The sequence below is a fragment of the Orcinus orca genome, chromosome 6 (assembly GCF_937001465.1).
Source record: "Orcinus orca chromosome 6, mOrcOrc1.1, whole genome shotgun sequence".
In the NCBI taxonomy this organism is placed as follows: Eukaryota; Metazoa; Chordata; class Mammalia; order Artiodactyla; family Delphinidae; genus Orcinus; species Orcinus orca.
This window is the reverse complement of record NC_064564.1, coordinates 21896999-21915983: the sequence shown is the minus strand read 5'-3', so window position 1 is coordinate 21915983 and position 18985 is coordinate 21896999.

The following is an 18985-nucleotide window of genomic DNA, read 5'->3' as shown; positions in this document are numbered from 1 at the left end:
AGTATTCTGATGGAATCAGAGGGAAAGCTCCTCTGACCCGCTCTCCCACATAGGGGCATGGCCCCAGAGCTTAACCTGCCGCTTCTTGATTGTGTGTTTTGGGGAAAATTATTCTCTAGCAACACTTTTCTCGTCTGCAAAATGAGTGTAATAATATCAGACTTGCAGAGTCTGTGTGAGAGGGAAACCCACCACCTGTGTGATGTGGGAGGAGCCTGAGCCTTAGAGTAAGGTAGGATTTGGGATGAAGACCCCTGTTCCCGAGCCTCTAAACACTCAGCTATGCAATCATCTGAAAGGCACCACTTCTCCAGAGCCTCAGCATCCTCAGTTTTCAGATGAGAAAAGTAACAAACATGTGCCTTGTTCGAATCAAAGGAGATAACAAGTAAAAGTAAACGTGCTATTAAACTATAAAGTCCTATTTGAATGGAAAGACCCCTCATCCCCTCTCTCCTAAATGGGACATTGTGTAGCATGAATACCTATACTCCAGGTGCTCTTAGCCTCCAGCATGTCCCACCAGTGCCCATGCTGGGGGGGCTACAAAGGAGTGGAAGGTATGGGTCCCTCCCAACAGGAGAAGAGCCCCGAGGTAACTGGCAAGCAGGATGTGGGGAACATTTTAGACTACACTATCTCAGTGACAGGCTGAGGTGAGGAGAAGGTGTGAGATGCAGGAAAGGAAGCGTGGACGAGGCCAGTCAGGGGGCTTCCTGGTGGAGCTGATGTTATGATGGGCAGACAGGGTGTCCTGCCCTGAATGCGTCCAAAGGCAGACAAGGATTGGGAAATGTAGTTTGTTTGGAAGATGCTCCCAGGAAGCACAAGGGAGGGAGTAGAACTGGAAGACAGAGAAGGGAGCAAGGCAAGTACAGGGTGAACTACTGTGCAGGTCACAATCATGGGGCCCCCCTAGGAAACTGAGGGGTGAAGAAGCTGTGGGAATCCATTGATTCCCATCTGCATAGATTAGGCATTGCTTCCAGGCATTCACTCCTGGACACTTTTCACTTCTGAGTCAAGCATATTCCCTTGGCCAGAGGAAATTCTCAGGCAGACACACAGAAAGTTGAGGAGACCTGTGGGTACGTGGGCCAAGGGGATATGGGTGGGACCCCGAAAGCATCTGCCAGCTTCAGGAGAGAAGAGCCAGGGGCACTCCTGGCTGAAGGGCCAGCATAAACAAAGGCAGGGGAGAGGAGTGAACACTGTCGTATGGGACTCATGGTCACTGTCTAGAAACCCAACATGAGGATATGTAGTTTGACACTGGTGTGTAATTATGGATCAGAAGTGACAGCAGTCAACTCTGGCTAATATCCAGGGTCAACTTAGCCATTGGACACTATAGGCACAGTATTTAGGACCTAGTATAATGGTACTTTTAGGGACCCATGCAAATGTTTTCATTCCTTTTAAAATCAGAAGAAAAGCATGGATCATATTCATATACCAACACAGTTGTAAAATATGGTTCTTAATATTATTTTATGGAGAAAGGAGCCTATGAAGGTAAAAGTGCCTATATGACCCGAGAAGGTCATAATGTGATCCTGCCAATGGTTGTAACAAGCAAACCTTAAAGTTTCACTGTCTTAATAAAGCTGAGGTTTATTTCCCAGACACAGCAGGGCTGCCATCTTCTACATATGGCTTCCATGGTACCCCAGCTGTCAGCATTCAGGCGACAGATGAGGATGAACCAGGGAGGATTGCACATGGGAGTTTTCACAGCCAGGCCCAAGTGATGGATACCTCTTCCACCCACATTCCATAGGCTGGACGTCAATCACATGGCCACACCCAACTGCAAGGGCTACTGGGAAATGTGACCCCTTTGTAGGCCTGAGAGAAGAGAAACGGGTTTAGTGAGGAGTTAGCCAGTCTTTATACAGAGGAAAAGTGTATTTGAAGTGAGGACTACCCAGGTTAGTCCCAAAGAGAGCCAAAGAGATACCGCATACAGCAAACCTTGAGATCTTGTTCCCTGGCTATGGAAAGGCAGGGAGGTCAGGGCGAGGGTGTTAGAGGCAGTGCCACTGCAAAATTGAACTGTTCTGCTCCAGTTCCCTCCATATCCAATTGAGAACATCCAGAAGTTGTCTCCTGCCCACCGCTGTGAAGATTTTGTTTAAATCACAAACACTGCAGCTCTTTTCTCCACTAAAACACTTAGTCATCCCCTCTCAGCAGTTGGAAGGGTTCACCACTCACTTCTCCCCACAGGGTCCGCCAGCACCCAGTGACTCAGTTTCATCATGACTGACACAGTCAGCATTCGTACTTTCTTTGTCACTTTGCACTCTGTCACTTTCCCGGCTCTGCTGGTATATAACAGGTTTTTTCATGACTTTAATTGCTCATCCTCAGTCTATAGCTCAGTGAAACCATAGCAGAGGTCATGTTACCAGGGTGCATGCAGAAGCCAAGTCTGAATGACTTGCTCAGGGTCGCCCAGCTCCAGGTTCCTGAAGATGAGGTTACACACCCACTAAGGTTACTATACTCTCTTAAGACCCTCTTGTCCTTCCCCAAGGAGGAACCTCCTCTATACTTATCACCTACGAGTTTTCACTCACTTGTCACACTGGGAGAAATTACACTTCTCTGAATGATAAGCCTGGGCATCCATGTGCATTAAAACGAAGTAGAGGTCAGGGACATGGCTGTGCATCGCTGAGGAGTATGCAAGGCTGGGCTGGGCTGGGCTGAGCAGAGAGAGCAGAGCTCAGCTGCCAAATTCTACTTCAACAATGGCAGATCTACAGGGAATTTCTGTAGAATTAGATATATTGCTGGACGTGAATAATTAAGGATTCTGATGTGGTCAGGTAGATTAATGTCCCTCTGAAAGCTCTGGATCAATGTTGGAAGGGGAAAAATAAAAGACATGCATAATTTAAAAAAACTATCAGAAACTTTGCTTGACATGATGACATTACTGATTTTTTTATGATCTTCTCAAATATACTCTATAACCGTCATTAATTTAGTATCGTTAATAGCTCATCCTTCAAATGCCAGGCAAGACACAAAGCTGAAAAATAGAAATGCTTAGGTCTGGAAAAAGTCCAGGGAGGAGGGGGAAACTCCAGGAGCATGAAGACCTTGGCTGCTTCTAGCTTCGTCCCAACTCCAGCCAAACTCTCTGTTGCTGTGGCTTCTCTCCCTTGGGCTCCTTTATTTGTGGTTCATAAAGATGGTGAAAGCTGGCCTGTTCTGGACATCTGCTGCCTTGGCATTGGCTGGCTTTATGCGTGGATGAAGTGGCCAGGATCCAGTGTGGGAGGACTTTGGGGTGCTCTAATAAATAAATATCTCCTGTTGGTACCTGATCTCCAAGTGTTCATGATCAGGTTAAGCACCCTGTTGGGTTAAGTGCTGCCCTCTCACAGCAAGGTCACTTTTAAAATGCAGATGCCTCTGGAAGGAACAATACACTAATAGTATTAGTAAGGAATGTTTACAGAGTGCTTACAATGTGCCAGGCACTATTCTAAGTATTTTATGTTCATTAGCTCATTTAATCCTCACAGCAATCAAGATTATTATTATTCCCAATTCTCTGTATAAGAAAACAGAGACAGAGGTACTAAGTAACTTGCTCGAGGTTATAACAGCTAGTAAGTACTAGAACTAGGATTCAAACCAGGTCTGATGCTAGTAAACTATATCTTTTCTCTCTCTCCATATATATATATATATATATATACATATATATATATATGTTATATATATCTCCATATATATGTACACAATGTGTGTGTATTTCAGGATTCTGATATGGTCAGGAAGATTAACCTCCCATATATATATATATATATATGTGTGTGTGTGTGTGTGTGTATACACACATATATTCTTTATATGTATGCCATATATATGTACATGTATATGTGTGTGTGTGTATATATATATATATATATATATATATAATCTTGCTAAGTTCCTGATGTATTAACTGAGTGGGTTTCTCTGCAAAGTAGAAAGCACTCAGCTCTTCCAGAAGGAAGGGGAGCTGAGATGGCCGGGGGTGGGTGGTTGAGCTGTGAGGGGGTACAGAAGGTGTTTTTAGACAGAGGTGCAGAATACGGTCCCTTTCTCTGACAATACCCAGACAGCTCCATCTCTTCTAAAAGATTCTGGGAGTGTTCCCCTTGTTGACTTACTGGGTCCCATGTTGGGATGGAGCCTGCCTTTCACACTTTCCAGATGGCTCTGCATTCTGACTCTAGCATCTGGAAAGGCACGTCTCATGGATAACTGTTGGTAATAGAATTTAGAAGTTTAGGTTCTCCAAAGACTAGGGGAGACCAAAAAGGTCAAAAGTCCAAATATTTAGACCTGAAAAGGACCTGTCACTAGGGAGCAAAGGTGGAGTGTGGTGGGGACAGAATCTTTAATGAGAGACAGCATGGAAAGCAGTGCCTGCTGGAAATCAGAAACCCTGGGTTTGAGTAGATGATGTTGGACAAGCTTTCTCTCTAGACCTCAGTTTTTGCCTCATGAAATGAGAGTATGGCCATTGAGACCTCTGCCTGGCTTGTGTTCCTATGACATGGATCTTCCTGACCCCAGCGCCACCAGGAGCCTGTGGCTGAGGTGCGGTGCTGTCCAAGGAAGGCAGGGTGGGAAGCAGTGCCCTCGGGCATCCGCTCCTCAGCACGACTTGTCGCACCCATGGGACGCCAAGTAGTTCCTCAAAGGACCCCGGAATCACATCCTTCTGGGGGCAAATTCAGAGATAGTCCTTAAGAGAAGGGATGGCTAATCTTACATTGAGTCAAAATGCAGATTTGATTTACCAAGTCAGTACAGTTGCTCAGGGGAAAAAAACATCCTGAGTTGTTTGACTGATCTAATGTGTCTTCGATAGAAATGAGCAAGCTGGTTGCCCATATAGACACAGGCTGAGCCAGCAGAGGAGAGTTTGCTCAGCTGCCTGCAAAAGGGGCCAGATGCCTTCACAAATCACAGTGCACAAGCATGAGAGCATGCGTGCATGCGCACGTGCACACACACACACACACACACACACACACACGGTCTCTCACTATTAAATTAACCAAGTTGGATCTCAGCTATGGGAAATCTGCAGTTTAACATTACATAAGTAATTAATAGCCAAGGCACTTAGTTCACTTTGCTTTTATTGGCTTTGCCATAGATACAGATTGGAAAGGGGTGTCCTTTCTTCCAGCCAGCGAGCTGTCTCCCTCCCACCCACCTCCTGAGGATGAATATGTTTCTATCTCATTTGCATCTGATTATTAGTGCATTGAAGCTACAGTCACGTAGATCCTCTTTATATTCACTGGAAATTAAGTTACAAAAGTTTTCCTACATTGTAATTTATGTTCTGGTTGGAGCCAATTGTTTTTTTGTATTCTGGCAAATACCACAGTCTCTAAGACTTAACGAATTCATGAGCATTGATTCCTAGGGGGAGTAGCATGCAGAGTATATTGAAAAATACAGAAGCTCAGCCTAATGTCAAAATGTTTTACCTTCTCCCACTCAAGCCTTACACACACTTAAAAAACTCTTGTGGACTCCAGGCAGCTGATCTCTGCAGGCACCTGTCTAGACAGCCTAGTGAAGTGGAGTGTTCGAGGGGCACCTGCAGAAAGCTATGCCTTTTGAATGCATTAAGTGGTGGATACCATAGGGACTAGATATTTTATGTAATCTGGTATTTTAGGAAAAAATCAGGAATCAGTGTCAGCCCCCACACTGGCTATTCCTTAATTCCTCAAAGCTGGTACCGCTGCCAGTACCAGAAGTCACAGATTGACAGCCTCCTGATCTGTTTTGTTTGGGTGATATATATATCTATATATATATATATAGATAGATAGATAGATAGATAGATAGATAGATAGATAGATAGATATATCTCCAACATTTCACTATTTGGAGATGTCATAAAACAAAATCCAGATTTTGACTTCCTTCAAAAAATCTGAAGGTCTGACAGCACTGAGTTGACATTCAACCTGACAGCAATTTAGGGATGTTGAGAAGTAGCTCCCTTTAATCAGGTCAGGGGGATACTCTGCAATTTTCCACAGTCCTCACCACTTCTGGATGGAGGCCCAACATGATTTGCCATTTTTTAAAATCACACATATGCTCTTGTTTTTCTTGTGGGAGAGAAATATATCTCTCTACTACAAAATCTATTAAAAGTAGGAAAATAAAAATAGACCTGGAGACCTAATATTTCAATAAAAGGGAAGAACATATTTCTTAGAGCAGGTAAAACTATGTTTCTGCTTATTTTCCAAAGGGAGTGCTCTTACAGATTTTTCTTAAACCTGGCCTGCCTTACTGGATTTTGATACTTGCCTTTACCCTGGAGGCATTTGAATTTGAGACCCTTGACTCACATCTCAGCATTGGAGGTTTTTAGGAAACCCCCGACATGAAGCAGGCACTCTCACCCTGACGTGGCTCCCCCATATGGGGGTGCTCAGTGTCAGACACCCTTCCAAACCCAGGGGCTGGGCCCTCCCATCCCTGGGCCCTCCCTCCCCTGATGCTCTGACAACTCCCACTTCCCTAAGTCCTGAAGCTCAATGCTGGGCATCAGCTTAAGAGCTGGGATCCTACTGTCTGTAGAGGGACCCTCCAGAGGTAACAACTTCTGGGTCTCATCCCCAAGTGTCTCGGTAACACCATTTGATTGGTACCCATCACAGTCTCCCTATTGAAGATGACTGTGTGCCTATAACCAGGATCATTCCTGAGTTATATAGCCTGTCCAAACTCTTAGCCTGTACAACCCTCCACCCCCTACTTCTGCTGGGCATTACCCCAAAAATCATGAGGGGATGAAATCCATTGGGAAAAGAAGGGCAGTGTCCTAGAGCTTGAAGAAAGTGTCACAATCAATCACCTCAGATAAGAGAGGTAACAGGTGTGGGGCCTTTCACAGGTGGGCCGAGGAGCTCTGGCTCTGTCCACTGCCTGTCATCTCTTTTTGTTCATACAAACAACATGCATAAGCATTTCCAAAAAGACCATAGGCTGCCTTTGAACCTCAAGTTACAAGGCCCACCTGGTCAATAGGCTCTTGTGCTAGAGAGATGGATGGAGTCCAGGACAGTTTCACATTTCACCAGACTCGGAGTGTTTATGAGGGACAAAAGTGCTGACAGGCATCTTCCCACTTTTATTTATTTATTTGTTTTTTGCATCTTTCAAGGAGTTTGTGGATGAACTAAAGGGTGCATGTTTAGACCCAAGATGACAGCCTTCCTCTGGGTGGCTGAGAGTCCGAACCTGAAGCCCAAAGAGAGGTGATCTCCTAGAAGGACAGGTATTCTCAGTTCCTGGGGATGCACACCTCCTTGCTGTGCTCTTGTTCTGTTCCCACCCAAACATCACAGCAGACACCAGCAGCAGCTGTTGTGACTCCTGAAGAGGAGGCTGTGTGCCGCACAGAGTCATCATAGGATATTCTGAGAAGAAACCTGTCAAGGCATAATATTTCACTCATCTCAACCTGGAGCACTGTGGGAAGGAATCTGTGCTGTGAGTGAGCGCCCCTGCTTCTTCCTGTCTGGCACCATTTCATCAGGAGCAGCAATTCCAGAGACTAATCCTGGGGAAGTCTCAGTGTTGCAGATATGTCTCCCACCCAGCAGGTGTGGCATCCACTTGGCGTTCCAGGTGAGGGTAAGCCATAGGACAATCCATTAAGTAGGTGGAGTTGGTATTGACAACTACATCCTGGCCAAGGATGGCTAATTCCTTCTACCCCAGAACATGAATCTAGACCCATACTAAGGGGAGTCCTGATCCTGGGTTAAGAGTCTACAGAATGGCTGTCCCACAATGACAACTCTATTCTTGCTCCTGGCTGCCCACACTTCTTATCTGGGGCCTCTTACTCTCATCTCCTAATTTGGCTTGTTTGTTTGTTTGTTTTTCTGATGTCTAACATTTGACCTTGTCTGTGTTATCTCCTTCATTTCTTTCCCTTATTGATTCCCCTGACATGTTTCTTTTTTTAAAATTTTATATTGGAGCATAGTTGATTAACAATGTTGTGTTAGGTTCAGGTGTACAGCAAAATGATTCAGTTATACATATACATGTATCTATTCTTTTTCAAATTCTTTCCCCATTTAGGTTATCACAGAATATTGAGCTGAGTTCCCTGTGCTATGTTTCTTTTCACCTACCTGTCACAGATGTGAGCTGGTTTTAGCCAACAAGATGAAAGTTAATATCCATTAGCTGTGTTTCCAGGAAGGCTATTGTATTGTATATGTACATAAACACAAATATGTACATGCACATAGATACAATAGCTGCCTCAGCTTGTAACAGAAAAGAACAAACCTGGCTCATTATTGGATCTCTTCCTTTAGCTATAACCCTTGTGCTCTGTTGCCTGTGCTTAGCCATGCTGGCTCTGCACTTTTGTAAAAGAATGTTGCCTGTAGCCTGAAATATACAGGATAGCCTATTCTCAAGGCTCTGACCTTTAAAGGCATAGCACTTTTCCAGTCATATAGAGATTAAAAAGTTGCAGAACAGAAAGTAATAATTATCTTATTTGAGGTTTATTGGAACATTGTAACCAGACTTACCTGGACAGCTGAAAGAACAAAGGATTCCTGATCCAAGAAGTTTGCAACAACCAGCCACACCTCCTCCCCTTTTCGTATAATGTAGAATTCTAACACAGATAAGATGGTTTCTTGAGACACTAGTCCACCATTTTCTTGGTCTGCTGGCTTTTCAAATAAAGTTGCTATTCCTTGCCCTAACAACTGTTCTCTCAATTTATTGGCTTGTTGTGCAGTGAACACTATAAGCTTGGACTTGGTAACAAGCTGACAAATACCTTTACCCTCACTCTTACCCCTTCCTCCTGACCAGAATGGACAAGATATGCCTAGGGATGTAGCATTCATATGTGGCATTTGAAGAAAGCCCATGAGAAGGATGACAGGGCAGAATGATAAAAGGAGCCAGGTTCCTACTTGGCATTGTGGAGCTACTGAACACAACCTAGTTTGCCATCCTAGACTTCTTGTCAGGTGAAAAAAGTAGTCTCTATTTTGTTAAGCTACTGCTATTGGCTTTCTGTTACTTTCAGCTAAATTCAATCCTAATGAATACAGAAGTCCTATACCTTTGTTCCCAAGTTTTGTCAGAAACCTTACCTCAGGTGTCTAATACTATGGGCTGAATGGTGTCCCCCCACCCCAACCCCTCTAAACTCATATGTTGAAGTCCTAACCCCCAATAACTCAGAATGTGACTGTATTTGGACATAGGGTTTTTAAAGAGGTAATTAAGTAAAAATGAAGTCATTAGAGTGGGCCCTAATCCACTATGACTGGTGTCCTTGAAAAGGGGGAAACCTCGACGCAGACCTACACACAAAGGGAAGATGATGCGAAGCGACAGGGAGAAGGACATCTACGAGCCAAGGAGAGAGGCTTGGCACAGATTCCTCCCTTGTAGCCCTCAGAAGAAACCAAACCTGCTGACACTTTGATCTTAGACTTCCAGTCTCCAGAGCTATGAGAAATACATTTCTATTGTTGAAGTCACCCAGTCTGTGGTACTTTGTTATGGCAGCCCTAGCCAACTAACACACAAATCTATATTCCCTTTCCATGGCATCTTGCCCTCTTTCAGTAAGGGGCTTAGCAGTTGGACCACTTGCATCTTCATCACCTGTAGTGCCAGTTAAAAATTGGGTGATATTTAGGAATCTGTATTTTTACAAATTCCTCTGGTGATTCTTATGTGCATTATGGTTTGAGAATGAGTAGTTAAGTTCTTTACGGTCTTACAGAACAAAAATAAAATAGAAGAGAGGTAAACACTCCACTGACAGGCTGGGGAGAGAGAATATAGAGGGCAGGCAGGGTAGACTGAAGTAAGACCAGGAGAGTGAGGTACCCCAGGGGAAGTGTATGAGTCAAGACCCTAAGGTGGGAAAGTAATAGGTGTGTTTGGGGGTTATAATAATAAGAAGAAGAACCTCAACCAACATCTGTATAACAATTTGTAGCTTACACAGCAATTTTACTTTCAATATCTAGTATAATCCTCACTTTACAGGGGAGGTTAGGTAACCTGTAACCCTGTATGAAAGTTAATATTTTATCCTCCTACCACAAGGTAAGACACGAAGTCTAGATATTAGAAAGAGCATGTGCAAGTTGTCAAGATCTCCATGGTTTTCTTGGGCAACCAGGAAGCCCAGATGTGAGAGCGACCTCATCTCATGCCACAGTGCAGGAAGCTGTGTCCCCCTGGAGCACCACAGCTCTCTGCCTGCATCATCTATGAGCAGACAGGGGAGGAAGGAGAAGAGTGAAGGAATCAGAAAATGGTTCATTGAGAGAGCCCTAGAGGGTAGAGGGAACATAGGACCAGGGAGGTTTTCTCCCTTCCGTTTGTATATTTAGGACCCACTTTCAAAGGAGGGTCTCGGCTACTATGATGAAGTAGAGGTCATTAAGCAGGTAGTGCTGATGGGGAGAAATGGGGAGATAGCTCCAGGAGTTATCACTCATTCTATCCCACTAAGGAAGCTCTCTCTTCCTCCACTAACCTCACAGCAGCCCTCTTGGGATTTGTTGGGTAGGGAAAAACTTCAGCCTATAGGTGAGCATCCTTCCTTGACATCTATGTGCAGCAGTGAAAAGGCAGTTGGAGAGTGATGGCTGAGCATGAGCAGCCTAATCACTGTACCAAAGCAATGGCACTTAGGCAGGGTGGACCCCAGTACTGCTGGAGGACACGTCTATCTGTCTTTCTATCTGTCTATCCATCTATCGGTCTGTCTATATATATATGCTTGCCTCTTACCATACGTATTTGAGGCTGCTTATAAAATGCCCAGAATATAAAAGAATGAAATAAATAGTCAAGGGAGTTATTGGGTTAAGGAGACTATGAAAGGAAAATATGGGAGGAAAAGTAAAAGTAAGCCTGCAGACTGCCAGGTGCAAACCATAAGATCTGTTGCAATAGACAGCTCCAAAGTCTGGCTGGGTTTCCCAACAGCCAAAATAAAGACAGGATAAAACACAGTTATAAGAAGCAAACTGTCCTTAATGGTAACAAATAAATAAATAAATAAATAAATAAATAAGATAATAATACCAGTTTTAAGCAGAAAAGCAGAACAGGTCTTTTTTTTTTTTTTTTTTTTTTGCGGTACGCGGGCCTCTCACTGTTGTGGCCTCTCCCATTGCGGAGCACAGGCTCCGGATGCGCAGGCTCAGTGGCCATGGCTCATGGGCCTAGCCACTCTGCGGCATGTGGGATCTTTCTGGACTGGGGCACGAACCCGTGTCCCCTGCATCGGCAGGTGGACTCCCAACCACTGCGCCACCAGGGAAGCCCCAGAACAGGTTTTCTTGATGATGAGACCCAAGAGGAATATCTCCCATGGGTGTTCGTGAAGAAGACATAGTGTTGTAGAGGGAAACATTCTCAGCAATATCCCCAAAATGACATTTGCTGGACTATTAATCTGAGCCTCTCAATGACATAATGCTAAAGCACAGTACAGGAAACACAAAGTGGTCTGGGTATGAAGCATTTTGATGGTGTTCTGAGCAAAAGCGAATATTTAGACTTCCTAGAACAGAGCCTTAAATGCGAGGGTGCACACATTTCTCATGTACCCTTTGAGAATCCATTGAAAATTTGTTCCCTGTATAGATAAATCCATATATGCATGAACTACAAAACTTTACATTTAATTTCACAGGGGGCTTACAGGCAGCTCACACTCCAATAGACTGTCCACGGACCATGAGTTAAGAGGTACTGAAAAATGAGAATTTCTTGCTCTTCCCACTGGAAAGGTAATGCTACAAAGACTATCCGAAATGTTGCTGGATTTTGCAGGTAATCCTTAAAGAAAAGAAGCCCTTCTAAAAATCCATACTAAAATACATCATAGTTGAACTTCTTAAAACTAAGGACAAATCTTGAAAGCAGTGTGAGAGTAGCAGTCCCTTATCCAGAAAGGAAAAACTGTATAAATGACATGAGATTTCTCATGAGGAAGAAGCCAAAAGAAAGTGGCACATTTTCAAGTGCTGGGAAAAAACAAAACAAAATTGTTAACGTAGAATCCCACATCCAGCAAAAATATTCTTCAGGAATTAAGAGAAATCAAGACAGTTTTACTTCTCCGATGAAGTAAAACTAAGAGAACTTGGTGCCAGTGGTTCTATCTTAAAATAATAGCCATGGAAAATTCTCTAGACAGAAAGGAAACAATGAAATAAAGAACAGAATATCAGGAAAAAAGGACATGGTAAACAAAAATATGGATAAATTCAATAGGCTTTCCTTCTCCTCTTGAGTTTTCTAAACTCTTTCTAAACTGATAGTTGAATAAACAATTATAGCACTGTCTGCTGTAGTTCTACATGTATGTAGATAAAATACTTAATTATATTATTTAAAAAGGAGGTGCAAGGATGTAAAGAGAAGTAAGGTTTCTTTATTTGAACTTGTAAAATGGCTATTGCAGTAAACTGTGATGTTATGTCTACATAAATACCTGGGACAACCACTGAAAAGCCTACACAAAGAGATATATTTGAAACACTATGGATAAATCACAGTGGAATTCTAAAAATGTTCAAATAAGAAGAAGCCACAAAGAACAAAATAGAAATGCAAACAAAGAAAACAGATAATAAAATTGCAGGCTTAATCTCCAGCATACTAATAACTATACTGAATGTAAATGGTCTGAATATACCAATTAAAAGACAGAGATTGGCAAAGTGTATTAGAAATACAGCCCAGCTATATATTGTCTATAAAAACTCACCTCAAATATAACTACAAAAGACTGTTTTAGTCCATTCAGGTTGCAAACAGAATGGACTAAAACAGAAATTTATTTCTCACAGTTTTGGAGGCTAAAGTCTGAGATCAGGGTGCCAGTAGGTCAGGTGAAGCCCCTCTTCTGGGTTGCAGAATTCTCACTGTATCCTGACATAGTGAAAGAGGCTAGGTAGCTCTGTGGAGTCTCTTTTATAAGAGCACTAATCCCTTTTATGAAGGATCCACACTCACAACCTAATCACCTCCCTAAGGCCTCACTTTTTAACACCATCACACTGGGCATTAGGATTCCAACATGAGAATTTGGGGGAACAGAAACATTCAGACCATAGCAAAGATGTACCAGTCCTACACATACATTTACCGAGAACAGAGCTGCAAGATACATGAAGCAAAATCTGATACAATTGAAGGAGAAATAGACAAACCCACAATTATAGTTTGACATTTCAATACTTCTCTCTCAACAACTGATAGAAAAACTAGGTAGAAAATCAGCAAGGATGGAAAAGAACTGAACAATACCATCAATCAACAAGATCTAATTGATAGTAATATAAAACACTTCACCCAACAACTGTGGAACACACATTCTTCTCAAGCTCTTGTGATACATATATCAATATGGACCAAATCCTGGGCCATAAATCAAACTTCAAATTTAAAAGAATTGGAATCATAGAGAGTGTGTTCTCCTACCATAATATAACCAAACTAAAAATAAATAGCAAAAAGATGACCAGAAAATTTTCAAACACTTGGAAAATAAATAATATACTTCCTAATAACCATGGGTCAAAGAGGAAGTGTCAAAGGAAATTAAAAAATACAATGAACTGAATAAAAATCAAAATACAACATATCAAAATTTGTGTGACACAGCTAAAACAGTGCTGAGAGGAAAATTTATATCACTAAATACATACATTAAAAAAAAGAAAAGTCTCAAATCAATAATTTAAGCTCCCATCTTAAGAATATAGAAAAAGGAAAGCAAAATAAACCCAAAGCAAGCAGAAGGAAGAAAATAACAGAGTAGAAATCAATGAAATTAAAAACAGAAAAAAATAAAGAAAATCAATGAAACAAAGAGTTGATCCTCGGAAATTAGTAAATTGACAAATCTCTAGCAAGACTTAGTAAAAAAAAAAAAAAAAGGAGAATATTCAAAGTACTAATATCAGGAATTAAATATCATTACTGGCCCTGTAGACACACACATTCAAAGTAATAATAAGGGAATTCTAAGAACAACTCTGCACACATCAGTATGATAATTTAGATGAAATGGACTGTTTCCTCAAGAAACACAGACTACCATACAATATGAAATAGAATATTTAAATAGTCTATAACTATTAAGGGAATTAAATTCATGATTTAAAAACTCCTGAAAAAGAAATCTCCAGACCCAGATGGTTTTACTGGAGATTTCTACCAAGTGTATAAGGAATAATTAACATCAATTTAGTCCAAAAATAAAGAAGAGGAGGGAAGACTTCTTCGTTCATTTTATTAAGCTAGTATTACATTGATACCAAAACCAGACAAAGAAAATATGAAAGAAAGCAAGAAAGCAAGAAAGCAAGAAAGAAGAAAGAAAGAAAGAAAGAAAGAAAGAAAGAAAGAAAGAAAGAAAGAAAGAAAGAAAGAAAGAAGAAAGAAAGGAAAGAATGAGAGAGGGAATGAAGAAAACTACAGATTAATATCCTTAATAACTTAGATGCCAAATCCTTAACAAAATATTAGCATACATAATTCAGGAATACATAAAAAAGAATTATATGCCATGGCCAAGTAGGGTTTATTCCAGGGATGCAAGATTGTCTCAGTATTCAAAAATTAACCTTACTAATCATCTAAAGAAGAAAAATCACATAAATAGATGTAAGACAGGTATTTGACAAAATTAAATGTCCATTTATAATAAAATCTCTCAGGAAATAGGAATTGAAGGAAACTTTCTCAACATTCATAGACAATATCTATGAAAACCTACAGGTGATGTTATATTAAATGTTGAAAGATGGAATGTTGTCTCACTAAGATGGTGAACAAAGCAAGGATGTTTATTGTTATCATTCTTATTCAACATAGCACTGGATATTCTAGCCATGTGATAAGGCAAGAAAAGGGAAGAAAATATAAATAGATCAGAAGAGAAGAAATAAAACTGGCCATATTTGCCTATGACATGATTGTCTACACAGTAAATACCCAAGCTAACAAATAAAACAAGCAAGCAAAAAAACTACAAAAAATACCTCACAGAACTAATAAGTGACTTCAGAAAAGTTTCAGGATGCAAGATGAACATACAAAAATTAATTTTATTTCTATATACTAGCAATAAAAACATGAATTCCAAAATTAAAAATACAATATAATTTAAAGTCACTCAAGAAACATGAAATGAGTGTAAATCCAGAAAAAAAATGTGTAGTACTTGTATGCAGAAAACTACAAAATGCTAATAAAATATATTTTTAAAATTCCTAAATAAATGGAGAGACACAGTGTTTATGGATTGGAAGACTCCACATTGAAAAAATTCTCCCTGAATTAATATAGAGGTTTAATACAATTCCTATTAAAACCCTAGGAAGATCTTCTTACAGTTATAGGTAAGATTATTCTAAAATGTATATGGGAAGGCAAAAGAGCTACATTAGCTAAAACAATTTGGTAAAGAGAATAATACATTGAGAGGAATTGGTCGACTCAATTTGAAGACAATTATATAGCTATAGTACATCAAGACTGTGTGGATAGAGACAGATAACTAAATGAAACAGAAAAGAGAATGCAGAAATAGACCTACATAAATACAGCCAACTGATCTTTAACAGAGGCACAAAAGAAATTCAATGGAGGAATGATCACCTTTACAACAAACATTGCTGGAGCAGTTGGACACAGGCAAAAAAAAAAGAACTTTGACCAAAGGTTCAAATCTTACACAAAAAATAATTTAAATGTATCATAGACTAAAATATGAAACAAAAACTATAAAACTTTTAGAAATAAAAATTTTAACATCTGTGAGATCTAAGTCTAGGCAAAATCCTTAAGCTTGACACCAAATGCACAATACATAAAAGGAAAAATTAGTAAACTGGATCTCAACAAAATGAAAAATTTTCATCTGTAATAGACCCTGTTAAGAGAGTGAAAAGATAAGTTATGTCAAATATGTCAATACTACCCAAAGTTATCTACAGATTTAATCCAATCCCTATCAAAAATCCTAGTGATACTCTTTAACAGAAATATGAAAAACTCATCTTAAAATTCATATGGAATTTCAAAGGACCTGAATAGTCAAAACAATCCTGAAAAAGAAGAAAAAAGCTGGAGGTCTCAAACTTTCTGATTTCAAAACTTACTACAAAGCTATGGTAATCAAAACAGTGTGGAACTGGCATAAAGATAGACATACTGACTTACAGGATAGAATAGAGAGTGCAGAAGTAAACCACTGCATATATGGTCAATGATGTTCAATAAGGGTGCCAAGCCCATTCAATGGGGAAAAGATAGCCTTTAACAAATGGTGCTGGGAAAACTGGGTATCCACACACAAAAGAATGAAGCTCAACCCTTATACAAAATTAACTCAATAGGATCCAGACCTAAATATAAGACTTAGAACTATAAAACTCTTGCAAGAAAACTCAAAACTTCATGACATTAGATTTGTTAATAATTTCTTGAATATGACACTAGAGACATAGAAAGAGAAAAGAAGAATAGACGAATTGGACTTCATGAAAATTTAAAAATTTTGTGCATCCAAAGACACTATTAAGAGGATAAAAAGGCGACCCACAGAATGGGAGAAAATATTTGCAAATCATATATCCGATAAAAGATTAGTATCTAGAATATACAGAGAACTCTTAAAACTCAACAACAACAAAAGCCCCACAAATAACCAATTCAAAACTGAGCAAAGAACTTGAATAGACATTTCTCCAAATGAAATATACAGATGGTCAATAAGCATATGAAGAGATGCTCAACATTACTAATCATTAGGGAAATGCAAATCAAAATTACAATAAGATATAACCTCACACCTATCAGGATGACTATAGTTAAAAAAAGAAAGAAAATAATAAGTGTTGGAGAGTATGTGGAGAAATTGGAACCCTTGTGCACTGCTGGTGGGAATATAAAATGGTACAGCTTCTGGAAAAAAAAAACACTGTATGGCATTTCCTAAAAAAATTAAAAATAGAATTACTATATGAGTCAGCAATTCCACTGCTGGGAATATTCTCAAAATAATGGAAAGCAGGGTCTCAGGGAGACATTTGTACACCCATGTTCATAGCAGCATTATTCACAATAGCTAAAATGTGGAAGTGACCCAAGTGTCCATTCACTGGTAAATGGATAAACAAAATATGGTAAGTACAGAAAATGGAATATTAGTCAGCCTTATGAAGGAAGGAAATTTTGACATATGTTACAACATGGTTAAACCCTGAGGACATTATGCTAAGTGAAATGCACAAGTCACAAAAAACACAAATACTGTATGATTCCACTTATATGAGGCATTTAGACAGTCAAAACCATAGAGGCAGAAAGTAGAATAGTGGTTGCCAGGGGCTGGGGAGAGGGGAATAGTGAGTTATTATTTAATGGGTACAGAGTTTCAGTTTTGCAAGGTGAAAAGAGTTCTGGAGACAGATAGTTGTGATGGTTGCACAACAATGTTAAATGTACCCAATACCACTGAACTATACACTTAAAAATGATTAAGATAATAAATTTTATATTATGTATATTTTACCACAATAAAAAATGAGAGAAAAATTAACTCAAAATAGATCACAGACTTAAATGTAAAACTAAAATTATAAAACTTTTAGAAAAAATACAAAAATTTTGGTATCTAAGGCTAGGCAAAAGTTCTTAGGCTTGACACCAAATGCACAACACATGAAAGGGAAAATTAAAAAATTATACCTCATCAAGTTGAGAAACTTTTCTTCTTCAACATACCCTGTTAGGAGAATGGAAAGATAAGCTATAAAGTAGTCAAAAATATTTGCAAACTTCATATCCAACAATGAGGACTAGTACCTAGATTATATAAAGAATTATCAAAACTCAGTGGTTAAAAAAACAACCTAATTAGAAAATGGGCAAAACACATGCAGAGACATTTCACTGAAGACAATTTGCAGGTGGCAAATAAGCACATGTAAAGATATTCAACATTGTTGGTCATTAGGAAATGCAATTTAAAAACAATTATGAGATATCACTATACACATATCAGAATCGTTAAAATGAAAAATAGTGACAAACCAAATGTCAACGATTATGCAGAGAAACTGGATCACTCATATTGCTGATGAGAAAGTAAAATGAGTGGAAGAGTCACTCTGGAAAACAGTTTGGCAGTTTCTTAAAATAAAACCAAACATGCAACTACCATAGTCCTGGATATGTATCCTAGAGAAGTTAAAACTTATGTGGACACAAAAATCTGTACATGAATGTTTATAGCAGTTTTATTCATAAGAGTGAAAAACTGGGAACAGCCCAGGTTCTTTCAACATTATCATGGATACCACTCAGCAGCAAGAAGAAACCAACTCTCAATACACACAGCAACCTGGATGAATCTCCAAAGAATTATGTGGATTGAAAAAACAAGTCAACCTCCAAAGGTTACATATTGAATTATTCCATCTATAGAATGTTCTTGAAAAAAATTATAGATATGGAGAATAGATCAGTGGTTGCCAGGGGTTAAGAGAGGGTCACTGGAAGGAAGTGACTGTGTTATAAAAAGGCAACATGAGGGATCCTTATGTGATGCAAATGTTCTGTACCTTTACTGTATCCATGTTAATATCCTGGTTGTGATATTCTACCATAGCTATGTATGATATTACTATTTGAGGAAACTGGGTAGACAGTATAAAGGGATGCCTCTTTTTATTTAAAAAAATTTTTCTTTTGCTATTGCATGTGACTCTACAATTAATTAAAAGTTTAACTTAAATCAATAGAAGAAATATGTCAAATCTGTTGTGTAATATATCTAATGTGATGTCATCAGAAGAACCTGGGACTGGAGAGCAAGAGACATGGCTACAGATTCTTGCTTAGT